The sequence below is a fragment of the Poecilia formosa genome, unplaced genomic scaffold, assembly GCF_000485575.1.
Source record: "Poecilia formosa unplaced genomic scaffold, Poecilia_formosa-5.1.2 Scaffold93, whole genome shotgun sequence".
Classification (NCBI taxonomy): Eukaryota; Metazoa; Chordata; class Actinopteri; order Cyprinodontiformes; family Poeciliidae; genus Poecilia; species Poecilia formosa.
This window is the reverse complement of record NW_006800032.1, coordinates 903,880-913,098: the sequence shown is the minus strand read 5'-3', so window position 1 is coordinate 913,098 and position 9,219 is coordinate 903,880.

Sequence of the window (9,219 nt, the reverse complement as noted above, 5' to 3'; positions counted from 1 at the left end):
CTGCGGCGCAGAGGAAAGGAGCGACAGGGAGGAGAGCAAGGGGGAGCAGAAAAGATACAATTTCACAGCTGAACACGCCCGCTTGGTTTTCCAGCGTGAGCAGGAAGAGATTTCACACCTGAGGTAATAAACAGAGCAAGCGTAGAAGATAGGATCAGGTTTTTTAACACCGCTACCCTCCATTTCTCTTCATAAGGATAAATAGTGTTTTCTGCTAGGAGCACTTAAACTAATACATGCTTTAAAAAGGAAACAGTCTGTCTTACTTCCCTTACGTCTGCTTGAAGTGGAGACTGCAAAGGCGAACTAGTACAAAACAAAGAGTGACATTTTTCTTTCTTATTTACATGTTCATAGATGTTTAGTATGTTACATTTACTTTTTCTTCTAAAGAAAAGAAACCTTTGGATTACGTTCCACTTTAATCAGGTTTGTTGTGCTTAATGGTGTTGAACGTTATGTTTGTGGTAGAGCGTCCAATTGTGCAGGCTTTTAAGACAAAAAGAAAGTGAATGAAAAGAAGGAAAATATATTTTGTTAATACTATGTCTGATATAAAATAAGGTTCAACAGAATCATAGATATAGTCGTTCAAAACTTGGTACTAACTGATTATATAAATTGGCTGCAGTTGTGAGGTTTTGATTAGCGACGCACCGATACACTTTTTGATACCGATACCGATATCTAAGGTTTTGGATCAGCCGAAACTGATCCGATACAGAAAAACCGTGCTGAATTGGCTTAAAATGTTTCTTTATTTTAGTTTCCGGGTGGTTTCCTGACCCACATGCAGAATCGCATACAGGACTCCGAATTAACAACGCGAGGAATTTATTAACAATGACAAATGTGCTAAAAGGTCTGGGTTTCTGTAGCGTCTGCAGAGGAGAAGAGAAGTTAGTGTGGCGAGGAAGAAATGAAGATGAATCTTTCAGTGAGAGACAGAGGAGGACTTACGGGTTGAAGCCGGACGTGGAGGAGGGATGGCGATCCAGGGGTGATAGGTGGAGGCGTTAGGCAAAGATTTATGCTCCAGGTAGCAGTGGAGTCAGCAGAGTGTGAGACTCGGATGACACTGAACAGAGATCGGTGGAGAGGCAGGCAGGTGACAACTGGAGGTAATGGGGGCAGCAGCGGACGACCGAGGACTGAGTGAACATCACTGGATGACCGACTCAGAGGATTCTGGGAAACAGATCTGGAGTTCAGAGATGAAACCAGCAATGACTTCGGTCTGGGAGGTACAGATACAGAGAACATGAGGAGTGAGCTGGAGGAACCAAAGTAGCTTTCAAAAAGACCAGAGCAACTCTACAGAAATCAGGGCTCGACTCTGCTAGAGCCCCACAGACCAGGATCCTGAGGAAATTCTCAGATCCTTTTTGAAAATTCTCTTGTTTTTAGCTTTACATCATGTCACAACGTTATTCCCTCATCATACATGGAGTGTTAACTTTATTCTTTCATGCATGTTTGAGAAATCTTTTTTTTATCTCCGGTGGCAACCATTTAGCTGTGCATAATGCCTGGATGGACCTAGCTCCGCCTTCGAGGGTGAAGTTTCTCCTATGGGTAAAGCAACTGCCCCTCTCAACTCCTTCAGACTAGCCAGAAGGAATTAGCAAACACCGGGTGGAGCGGCGCATCTGCTGAGCTCGTTATATGAAAAACTCTGGTAAAACTGTTGTTAAAGGGATAATAGAGGAGCGATGTTGTGATGTCCTGAAGGCGGGGCTTCAGAAAGAACAGGAGTTTCTTAATGAGACAGTAAAAGTATTAAACTGTGAATCTAAATTTATTTTAAGTCACATTTGATACATACAGCATTTTTATAACAGTTGAAGTTAACATAGTTAAGTGGTTGCGCTGTGAGATGACAGAATGTGGCTGGTAAATGCATAATACTGCCCCTTTAACAGATTAAAAAAACTGAACCAAAGAATGAGTCAAGAACCTGTTTACTGCATTCTTTTTTAATACAATATGAGGTCATTGAGTTTGTTTATTTTTAGAATGTATATAATCAATAGAGCAACTAACTGAACTCTTTGAAGCAAGCCTTTAGTCTGACCGTGTGTATTCTCAGAAATGCCCGACCTGCAGGCCTGTAGAATCCATTCTAACACATAAACGACCATCTTCATTTTCCCCACTTTTCCCCTCTAACCTTATTCACTTCCATCATGTCCCAGACACCATCAGTCACGGAGGCCAAATCCAATCTTCTGCTCAAGAATCAATCTCCCATCTCACTGGTAAAGCAGCACCTTATTGCTGTGCCACGAGATAATCAACCCACCCGCCACCCCTAATTGCTTTTCAGATAAAAACATTAACAGGATTTCTCAATTGTAATGCATTGTGGCCACGCCATCAATATGCATATGACAGTAGAATTGAGCCATCTGTTTAGCTTCCACGGCGCTGGCCGTTTTCCAAAAAAACAGGGACGCTCAATTTCAAGGACTTCGTTTTGGCCCGCATCCACCGGCGGAATAATCCGAGTGAAAGCCAGCGCCGGGAAAACCGACGACCCAGATTGATCCATCAGTCAGCCCATTCAGACAAATGTTTATTCAGCTATGCCTCGGTTCAGTTATTCACAGTCGCGGATGAGGGATGGAATAAAATAAAATAATAAACGACGGTAGGGAATAAAGAATTTGACAAAGAGGAAAAAAAAGAGGAGAAAAAGACGGCGCTCTTTTTGGCGCAGTAGGTGATCGCCTTGGGTTACCTCTGGGTGGAATCAATTATACAGGCTTCTTAAAAAGGCCCTTTCTGGGCTTCACAGGAAAATGTGAAGCAAACAAACTCCCGAGGTATCTAAGCATTACTTCCTTTTTATGTTGGAACATCAAACTTTCCCCTTTAAAACTTTTTTTTTTTTTTTTTTTAGTAGTTACTGGCAGAGTTGAAATGTGGGGCATTGGAGATGTTCTCGCCAACTTCAGTCGCTTCCCTCCCTTAACTTTCCCCTCATGACTAATGTGTCTCCCCTACGAAAAGCGAATGTTGTTAGAGGAACTCTGCACCAGCTCCTGGGTGGTGTCCCTATTTTAGTCGTTGCTGGGGGGGACAGGGACATTAAGAGAAAATGGGTTTTAACGGGTATTTCTGACAGCTTTACTTTGCATCTCAGCGCTCCACGACGGGAAGACATAAACCTGACCTTGCTGTGATTTCAGTCTCCTGTTGAAGCTGCAATTCCTGAGCATTCCCGGTTTCCAAGGGGCCGTTTCATCGGAAAACGGGCTTTTTTTTTTTAAGGGGATATTTGAGGTTGAAGTCGTAAAAAAAAAAAAAAATTAATAAAAGGTTCTTAAAATAAAACTGAATAACTTCAAGTATACAATTTTCTTAACCCTTTTGGATTTCATCTAACTCATTTTTACTCCACTTCAGAATTGAAATAAAGGGGGAGGAAATTACTTTTTTTTTTTTTTTTTTTACCAATAGTTGAAGTTCATACTCATAAAAAAAACATTCAAAAATGAATTATGAAATCACAAACGAGCTTTAAAAGCTTACAGATATCCTCTCTGCATGGTAACACTAAATAATTAAGATGTTCCAACTCTTGATGTCCACTGCGATGGACGTTCAACTTTGAAAAAAATCCTACCACTTAATGATAGAATTTATTTTCAAAAGAACTTCAAAAACTCCCACTGGAAATGTTTAAAATTGTACTGTGAGCAATTCCATTAGGTTACCATGAAGTGAAATCTCAATTTTTATTTTTTTTTGGAACATCAAGATCTCCTTCTCTAGTTTCAGAAAAACGCTCGTCTTGTCTGATTGCCTGACTCTCCCTCGTATCAAGTTAGGATTTAGAACCTCAATCTCATTGGTCAATAAGAAACCAGAATCATCCAAATGACAAAATCCATATTTTATTATTGGTTTAAACCCAGAAATATGTCAAGTGGACGTGGAGTCTGAAGACTGATGGTGTTGACAAAAGTCTGAACTGAATGTATTGTGATGGACTAATATAAAAATTGACTCGTAGTGAAGTGGGGGGGTCAGGTTTGCGGTTATGATGGATCCAACCACATACAGGAAGATGTGGTCAGGTGTTTTAATAATGGGAGAACATGGAACCATTTTGAGTGTAACAAGAAACCAGAGAGGAACAATGAAATGGAGATAGTGAGGAAGAATGAAGACTAGCACTGAAACCAGGTGAGGCTAATCACAGGGATGTGAGCAGCTTAGGGATTTTCGCTCTTACCTTTTCTTTTTTTTACCTGTGGATAGCTGGTATGATGCAACATGGTGGTGTTTTTACCAACCGAGAGCAGCTGATTAGCTTTTTAAAAGCTCAAATAATACTTGAACTTTGACCTTACAGCCCAGAGGAGTTGAAACGGAGTCTCCATGGATGCAGAGCAGGACTAAAGAGAGAGGAGGAGGAAGTTCAAACCATCTCTTCCATCAATCATAACGGGCAGCTACAACGTTTCTCTCTCTGCCCGGGTTTCTGACCACACGCCAAGACAGAAATGTACAGAGGAGCGGCAAAAGCACATGATGTGGATTAGCAGTGATTGCGACAAATGATAGAGCCATCCAGAAGCTATTACTGTGGAAGACGGTCTCTGCCGCCCAGATATTGGGCATTTCATGATAGTCATACAGCAACACTGTCTTCAGTCAGAGGCTTTCCCAGACTGACAGCTACAGGAGACCATCCCTGCCCAAAGTCACCATCCTCACTGAAGACACTCAGATTATGACATATGGCAACATTTAATATTGGGATAAATTTCTGAATTGAGTTAGATTATAAAGGACATAAAATGGAGAAAAATGCCTAAAACTAACTAGAACTAGCAAGACCTTAGCGACAGCAATAAAATGTATCAGAAAACAAACATGTAGCTCTTTACATGTAAAAAAAAAAAAGTGCAGCCATCTTAGCGCTTGTTCTTTTTTCGCAGCGCAACTAAAACTTCTCAGTTTCTTAACGGGAGAAGTTTTGCTTCACTTTCCTGGCACCTCACAGCTACTCTGTGCTTTGTGTTGGTCTATATCGCATAAAATACATTGAAGTTTTGTCACTTTAACAAACGGGAAGCATGGCACTACGCTTGAAGACGACGGTTACACTTTAAAGCGAACCTCATTTAGGAATGAAGACAGGAAGGATGACATGTTTCCTTTCGCTGCAAACAGCTTTTACAGCCTCTTCCCCCTGAACCTTATTTGCGGTAGTTTCTTGGAGTTGGCAAAACTCTTAAAAGGGAGCAATTTCTCACATCTTCCTAGCTTAGCTTCAAGCAGAGCGGCGCGCAAACAGCGTGTTCGTCTCTTGTCTATTATGTTGCTCGGCGGGCTGTTTAAATCCGGGCCTTTTTTCTTTCTCTTACCTGCTGAAACATTGAAGCTTCGCCTCTTTTTAAGTCTGCGGTTAATTGGCAAACTTGCCTACACTCCCTAAGAGCAGGAGTCGGTCTGCGGGGAGGAGAACAGCCGCCACAACACGTCTCAGGTCTCCGCAGGTTTCTTCATCTCTTCTAATTAATCGCGTGTTTAAAAGCAGGAAACCTAAATACGCCGCTGACACGCTGCCAATTAATTTTCAATCGCAGTCTTCCTGAAGCTCTCCTGCCCCACCGAGGGGAGCACAAAAAAAAAAATCTAAAACTTGTACAGACTGGTAATGAAAGCTTTAACAGGGCCTTTTTGTTCCTGACACCACATGGTGAAACGTGCATCCGGGCCGTTTCGGTTCCTTGTAATCAGTTTCCCCCCCAGCAGAAAACATGGCGGGGAGCGTCGATCCAAGAGACGGCAGCGTCTTCTGTCTCCTTCCTGTCTGTGAGGTTCATTCTGAGCAGATCCTTTAATTAAGAAGAGTTGATATTAAAACATAGCACTTTGTCCAAAGTGGAAATGTTTCCTGGTGAAGCTGGATAGTCAAATTGTTAGTGATCCAGTTATTGATCACTGTAAGGTCTGTTACAAACGATGAACAGCTATAAAATTAAAGAACCAATACTCTCTGGAGCTACTCAGCACTAGTATTCATTCCTTATCAATGATTGCCTAATCAACTGTCTGAGGGGAAAATTCTTATTATTTTAGTACATTATTAGTCCATATGTTGGGGGTTTTCTGAGTAAACACGAGGCTGCATCAAAAATGACTCAACTCTCAACTCAAAAATGTTAAATTGTTCACAAATAAAATCACACAAGAGCAGTTAAATTGTTAAACACAACTAATATTCCAAAAAGTTCAGCCAAATCAAACACTAAAACGCACTTTCAGTGACGATTGTGGTCTTAAAGTGATCCAGTAGAACTTTTGATGGGTCACTTCCTGACCTGATCCAGTCAAGCATCAGGTGGGCTTGAAATAGAACAAGAAAGCCCCCAAAAAATGTCTAAAATGGATCGGAGAAGAGATTTTTTTTCTTCTTTTAACTTAATTCCGAGAATGTTTGAGAGCAAAAATAATATTTTTTTTTCCATATAACTGCAAATAAACGTAGGAGTTAAAGCATCTCAGGTTGTTTGTGGCCCGCTCATTCAGCCGAGTCATTTTATCCAAAGCGACTTGACCTGCTGCAGTTTCCGCGGTACGTTTTGGATGAGCAGCCGCTGTGTTTAGCATGGAGTGCTTAGTCATCGCATCACTTTATTGAGAGTGTTACTATGATATACTCGTAGTACCACTCTTAATAAGAGTCATCAGGAGCAAAAGAAAGGGATTCTCCACTAACCGAAAGCCTCTTTAAAAGAGCTGAGGTGGACTGAGGGGGGAAAAAAAAGGCAGTTTATTCTTAGATTTTTCTTTGCTGCCATTTGAAGGTTTGATTCTGTTACAAATGATTAGAGTTGTAATAGAAACTGAAATGAGCTGGAGTGGAGGAGCAGGCTGCACAAGGCTGCCACTCTGCTGATTACTGCTTTAGGAGCACTAATCAGTTCTTTAGGAGCTCAAGGGAAATCTTGTCACGTATTAAAAGCACTACTGGGAGCTTTATTCATTAGGAGATGGTATCTGGTGCTGCATGTTCCCCCTAAAAATGCACACAGCATGGCCTAACCGCCAGAATGCCCACTACGGTGACGCTACACTGAATCTACAGTTTTACCACTCCAGGTGGCAGCATGTCGGCGTACCTCGAAAATTCTTATTTATTTTAAATCCTACATATAAAATATTACATTATGCTCTCCATTTTTGGATGCTGTGCAGCTGTACGAATTTTCTTTTTGCTGATACTTAATTTAACTTTTGGTCATCTGTGATTACACGTGGCCACAGCAACAAGTTGGTGCACAACCACAGCTGGCTGATTAACATTGAAAAAGCTGAAACGAAGCTTTAAATCGTGCCTCACTCTCCCGTTACACTCCCAAGGTTTCAAAAGTCTCTCAGCTGCTCCACCAGAGAGAAAACAAGATGGATTTGTTTTACGCAAACGTCAAGGATTCAAACATTCTCGGTGCAACACCTTCTCTTAGAAAATCGGATCACAGTCTCGTATTTCTCGTCCGTCACAGGAAGTTAAAGGAGCCTTACAGGGATGTTTTGAGGCGACGGACTGGATTGCTCTTTCCAGCAACATGGGGGAAATCGATGGCATGGCTGAGTTTGTGACCAACTACATAAATTTGTTTGGACAACACGAGATGCTTCCCTAACAAAAAAACCGCTGGACCACCAGTGACCTGACGGTAGTGTTAAACAATAGCAGGGAATTCATTGAGATGTATGCAGAAGGCGGGATGCAGTCATAACCCATTTCCATAAATATTTACTACTCTAGTCAAAAATCTCAACATGTTTGAGTTTTGCAGGCGAACCCCCGTAAAGAAACACATCAGACTTTGTTGCTTCCTCTAAAAAAACCCAGAGCACCATAGATGCTTTCTCTCCCCGCCAGCTTTTCCTTTTTATATTTTTATTTCTCCTCACAAGAAGTTGTCTTTAAAGAAGCTGGATGTCGGAGGCGCCGTGGCAACGTCAGTGAAAACAAAACTGTTCTGTGATTTCAACTTTTCTTGCTCGAGGCATCTCTCACAGCACCGAGAAAACTGCAGCAGCACAACAAATTGTTCCAGTGTGTTTCGTACAAGGCTGGCTTTACAGAGAGGAGAAAAACAGGATACAAGAAATCCCAATCTCTTTACAAAACATCACCATTTCATTTCTCCCCTTCTGGTCACTCAATATTGATCAAAATACCGATTGATATTTTAAGTCTGTGATTGGTTTCAGTAGCTGTAACAATGAAGTGACATAGTCCCTGTGTATGATTGTACTGTCAATGCACAAAACCCTTACAAGATTTTAAAAAATTAGAAATAATGGGGGCGGGGGGAGCGGGGCAGATAACATCCAGGCTCCTCACCTCTATGTTTCTTAGTAATAATTTAAGTCTAACCGGATGGGGTTGTTTTTGATGTGACAACACTGCCCTCTGGCGAAATTTTAGAGTACATCCACCGAGAGAAAACAGTTCAGTTCAATTCAATTACTTAGAGGATTTTATACTGTCATGTAATCTGCATGTTTTTATCTTTATGTTAAAAAAATAAAAACTGTAGCACATAAAAACATGTTTACCAGAGTTTAAAAAAATAAAAAAAGTAAAGACTGTACAAATTTAGACATTATAACCCTGGACACTACTGAGAGATAAAAGCCATACAACAGAAATAAAGCATCATAATAATAAAAACGAGTTCAGTAGAGGTATAGTCTAAGTACAATACCTTACGTCATCTGTGAAGCGTGGAGATGGAAGTCTTTGGGCGTAGCAGGACCTGACCAGTTCACCATCATAGAGTTCTACAGAGAGGGTGCTTGAGGAAAACGTGAAACCCATCTTTGGGAAAACGGAAAGCAGAGCCGGACTCTACAACAGGACAATGAGCCCAAAACAAACCTGGAGATCCATCAAGGTCTGGATGGCAGTTGAGGAACAGGAAGTCCTGTCTGAGGAGACTTGAAACCAGGCAATGGAGAAAGAAACACCGTAAAACACCACACAGCTGAAAATCAGGGGTAGAGGTCATTTTCAAGCTGTTGTGTTTTACATTTTTTTTCTCCCTCAGCTGGAAAAGCATCTTTGTTTTAATCAGCAAAACAAGGATCAAGGATTTTGGTGGTTACAGCCAATTCAAAGAATCAGGTTTACCATCAGTATGTGGACATAGTTCCTTTATAAAGAATTTTATATGTGATAGGTTGTCC